The sequence below is a fragment of the Schistocerca americana genome, unplaced genomic scaffold (genome assembly GCF_021461395.2).
Source record: "Schistocerca americana isolate TAMUIC-IGC-003095 unplaced genomic scaffold, iqSchAmer2.1 HiC_scaffold_196, whole genome shotgun sequence".
Taxonomy (NCBI): domain Eukaryota; kingdom Metazoa; phylum Arthropoda; class Insecta; order Orthoptera; family Acrididae; genus Schistocerca; species Schistocerca americana.
The window spans coordinates 215,001-220,000 of NW_025725902.1; the positions used below are offsets into that span (position 1 = coordinate 215,001).

The following is a 5,000-nucleotide window of genomic DNA, read 5'->3' on the forward strand; positions in this document are numbered from 1 at the left end:
TGGTAGCCGTTTCTCAGGCTCCCTCTCCGGAATCGAACCCTGATTCCCCGTTACCCGTTACAACCATGGTAGGCGCAGAACCTACCATCGACAGTTGATAAGGCAGACATTTGAAAGATGCGTCGCCGGTACGAGGACCGTGCGATCAGCCCAAAGTTATTCAGAGTCACCAAGGCAAACGGACCGGACGAGCCGACCGATTGGTTTTGATCTAATAAAAGCGTCCCTTCCATCTCTGGTCGGGACTCTGTTTGCATGTATTAGCTCTAGAATTACCACAGTTATCCAAGTAACGTGGGTACGATCTAAGGAACCATAACTGATTTAATGAGCCATTCGCGGTTTCACCTTAATGCGGCTTGTACTGAGACATGCATGGCTTAATCTTTGAGACAAGCATATGACTACTGGCAGGATCAACCAGGGAGCTGCGTCAACTAGAGCTGAGCAGCCGGCCGCCCGGGAGTGTGTCCCGGGGGCCCGCGCGAACACGCAAGCGTCCGCTCAATTATTCTGCAAACAGGAGGAGGCTGAGCTCCCCTGCACGATACACCTCGAAACCCTCTCAGGTCCCGGCGGCGCGCAGCGCCGTCCTAAGTACTTGGTCGGGTTCGAGAGAGGCGCAATCGCCCGGAGTTTGGCGAGTAGACGCTTTAGGTGCGACCACCCGTGCTCCCAACTGAGCTTGCCGCTGCCGACAGAGGCCCGGGAGCGTGCTGTCGTGGCATTGCCGGCGGGAGACAACACGCGCCACCTACGGTGGCCGGCAGCTCCAACGCCAGCGCCACAGAAGGACAAAAGCCCCACTTGGGTGCCGAAGCGAACTCTCCCAGCACAGCGCACGCGCCAACACGTCCGCACAGCTGCGATACAAACCACCTGCGAGAACCGCAGAGGCGACCGAGCAGCAGACGGCGTCGCGGCGCCGAGCGCCGGGCGGCGGCGCATCCTCAGCGCACACAGTCCTCAATCGGACCAGCACACTGCAGATGTCCACCGCGCTTCGCACCGGGCCCGCGAGGACCTACTTTGGCCGCACGGCGCCGCGTGCAGGGTGCGCCGGCGCGCAGCTGCGCCGCCTGCCGCCTCCGTCGGCCGGCGCGCCTGCCACTGGCCGCCCACACCAGCCGGCTGTAGCGCGTGCGCCCACGCACCGCGCGGCCAGCACGCCGGGAGGCCCCCCCTCACCGGCCGGGGACGGTCCCACCCAGCCACCGCCGCGTATCGCTTCACACCCACATGCCATTCACGTTCGTGGGCATGGTGGGTATCGCTGAAACAACCGGTTGGTAGCTCAACCGATCGTCGCCATCACTGATTCACCTCTAGCGAGAACAACCGCACCACAACGGTTTACCAGTTGTTCATTTGCGTAACGTCACCAGCAAACGTAGACGTCCATCGCCATTTGCAAATTCAACGATTGTTGCATGCCTGTGTCAGGTGTCACGACACACTATGTCTGCCCACATACACGCAACAACATGTGCACGCTTCGCGAACACGTGGAAGGTGGCCCCCGTACGTATGCGATGTCCATTGCGCGAACGACTGTCAACCGGCCTCTGTCGCATGTCGCAGATGTGGAACGCAGTGCACCATGCTGTCACGGTGTGTGAGAAGAGACGACTACGTCTGACAACACGCGCCACTACATCAACAGACGGCTCATGCTGATCGCCATCCAGGGCATACCACACTGCAATCCGGCTCTTATAGGGAGACGACACATAGCTGAGTGCACAACAGTTGGACCGCATGGTTCGCCGTTGTTGGCGCAGTCGTTGTACGGTCACATGTACCACGATGTATCATTCAGTACATGAGGACCAATGTGCAGTACAGTGTGTGATTTGGACGTACAACATCAGCGGACAGTTGACACAGGCCGTACCACAGCGTAGGCTAAGTGCTTCGCCATGCGAATGCCAATGAACAACTGCGAAGGGCATTGAGCATGTACGTCCTGCTGCCATCCACATTACAGTGTATCGCTGCAAGGTGTTTAACATGAAGCGATACACTGGGGACCAGGCAGTGCGAGTAGCAAACTATATTGCGGGGGTTGCAGTTAGGCAACACTACACTAATTTAACGCGTCGTATGACAATTACAGAGCGGGTTAAGGCCCAACGTGTGTTGGGTTAAGGCCCAACGTGTGTTGGGTTAAGGCCCAACGTGTGTTGGGTTAAGGCCCAACGTGTGTTGGGTTAAGGCCCAACGTGTGTTGGGTTAAGGCCCAACGTGTGTTGGGTTAAGGCCCAACGTGTGTTGGGTTAAGGCCCAACGTGTGTTGGGTTAAGGCCCAACGTGTGTTGGGTTAAGGCCCAACGTGTGTTGGGTTAAGGCCCAACGTGTGTTGGGTTAAGGCCCAACGTGTGTTGGGTTAAGGCCCAACGTGTGTTGGGTTAAGGCCCAACGTGTGTTGGGTTAAGGCCCAACGTGTGTTGGGTTAAGGCCCAACGTGTGTTGGGTTAAGGCCCAACGTGTGTTGGGTTAAGGCCCAACGTGGGTTGGGTTAAGGCGCAACGTGGGTTGGGTTAAGGCCCAACGTGGGTTGGGTTAAGGCGCAACGTGGGTTGGGTTAAGGCGCAACGTGGGTTGGGTTAAGGCGCAACGTGGGTTGGGTTAAGGCGCAACGTGGGTTAGGTTAAGGCGCAACGTAGGTTAGGTTAAGGCGCAATATAGGTTAGGTTAAGGCGCAATATAGGTTAGGTTAAGGCGCAATATAGGTTAGGTTAAGGCGCAATATAGGTTAGGTTAAGGCGCAATATAGGTTAGGTTAAGGCGCAATATAGGTTAGGTTAAGGCGCAACGTAGGTTAGGTTAAGGCGCAACATAGGTTAGGTTAAGGCGCAACATAGGTTAGGTTAAGGCGCAACATGGGTTAGGTTAAGGCGCAATATAGGTTAGGTTAAGGCACAATATGGGTTAGGTTAAGGCACAATATGGGTTAGGTTAAGGCACAATATGGGTTAGGTTAAGGCACAATATGGGTTAGGTTAAGGCACAATATGGGTTAGGTTAAGGCACAATATGGGTTAGGTTAAGGCACAATATGGGTTAGGTTAAGGCACAATATGGGTTAGGTTAAGGCACAATATGGGTTAGGTTAAGGCACAATATGGGTTAGGTTAAGGCACAATATGGGTTAGGTTAAGGCACAATATGGGTTAGGTTAAGGCACAATATGGGTTAGGTTAAGGCACAATATGGGTTAGGTTAAGGCACAATATGGGTTAGGTTAAGGCACAATATGGGTTAGGTTAAGGCACAATATGGGTTAGGTTAAGGCACAATATGGGTTAGGTTAAGGCACAATATGGGTTAGGTTAAGGCACAATATGGGTTAGGTTAAGGCACAATATGGGTTAGGTTAAGGCACAATATGGGTTAGGTTAAGGCACAATATGGGTTAGGTTAAGGCACAATATGGGTTAGGTTAAGGCACAATATGGGTTAGGTTAAGGCACAATATGGGTTAGGTTAAGGCACAATATGGGTTAGGTTAAGGCACAATATGGGTTAGGTTAAGGCACAATATGGGTTAGGTTAAGGCACAATGTGGGTTAGGTTAAGGCACAATGTGGGTTAGGTTAAGGCACAACGTGGGTTAGGTTAAGGCACAACGTGGGTTAGGTTAAGGCACAACGTGGGTTAGGTTAAGGCACAACGTGGGTTAGGTTAAGGCACAACGTGGGTTAGGTTAAGGCACAACGTGGGTTAGGTTAAGGCACAACGTGGGTTAGGTTAAGGCACAACGTGGGTTAGGTTAAGGCACAATACGGGTTAGGTTAAGGCACAATACGGGTTAGGTTAAGGCACAATACGGGTTAGGTTAAGGCACAATACGGGTTAGGTTAAGGCACAATACGGGTTAGGTTAAGGCACAATACGGGTTAGGTTAAGGCACAATACGGGTTAGGTTAAGGCACAATACGGGTTAGGTTAAGGCACAATACGGGTTAGGTTAAGGCACAATACGGGTTAGGTTAAGGCACAATACGGGTTAGGTTAAGGCACAATACGGGTTAGGTTAAGGCACAATACGGGTTAGGTTAAGGCACAATACGGGTTAGGTTAAGGCACAATACGGGTTAGGTTAAGGCACAATACGGGTTAGGTTAAGGCACAATACGGGTTAGGTTAAGGCACAATATGGGTTAGGTTAAGGCACAATATGGGTTAGGTTAAGGCACAATATGGGTTAGGTTAAGGCACAATATGGGTTAGGTTAAGGCACAATATGGGTTAGGTTAAGGCACAATATGGGTTAGGTTAAGGCACAATATGGGTTAGGTTAAGGCACAATATGGGTTAGGTTAAGGCACAATATGGGTTAGGTTAAGGCACAATATGGGTTAGGTTAAGGCACAATATGGGTTAGGTTAAGGCACAATATGGGTTAGGTTAAGGCACAATATGGGTTAGGTTAAGGCACAACGTGGGTTAGGTTAAGGCACAACGTGGGTTAGGTTAAGGCACAACGTGGGTTAGGTTAAGGCACAACGTGGGTTAGGTTAAGGCACAACGTGGGTTAGGTTAAGGCACAACGTGGGTTAGGTTAAGGCACAACGTGGGTTAGGTTAAGGCACAACGTGGGTTAGGTTAAGGCACAATACGGGTTAGGTTAAGGCACAATACGGGTTAGGTTAAGGCACAATACGGGTTAGGTTAAGGCACAATACGGGTTAGGTTAAGGCACAATACGGGTTAGGTTAAGGCACAATACGGGTTAGGTTAAGGCACAATACGGGTTAGGTTAAGGCACAATACGGGTTAGGTTAAGGCACAATACGGGTTAGGTTAAGGCACAATACGGGTTAGGTTAAGGCACAACGTGGGTTAGGTTAAGGCACAACGTGGGTTAGGTTAAGGCACAACGTGGGTTAGGTTAAGGCACAACGTGGGTTAGGTTAAGGCACAACGTGGGTTAGGTTAAGGCACAACGTGGGTTAGGTTAAGGCACAACGTGGGTTAGGTTAAGGCACAATACGGGT

General features: G+C 51.6%; 1 non-coding gene across 1 annotated transcript in view; it reads right to left on the bottom strand.

Annotated features, from left to right (window-relative positions):
* LOC124573762 overlaps nucleotides 1-427 on the bottom strand; it is a 1,910-nt gene extending 1,483 nt beyond the window's left edge. Inside the window, exon 1 of the ribosomal RNA XR_006972116.1 lies at nucleotides 1-427. This exon is cut by the window's left edge and continues 1,483 nt beyond it. This is a non-coding gene — a ribosomal RNA (small subunit ribosomal RNA).
* Nucleotides 428-5,000: the final 4,573 nt, after the last annotated feature.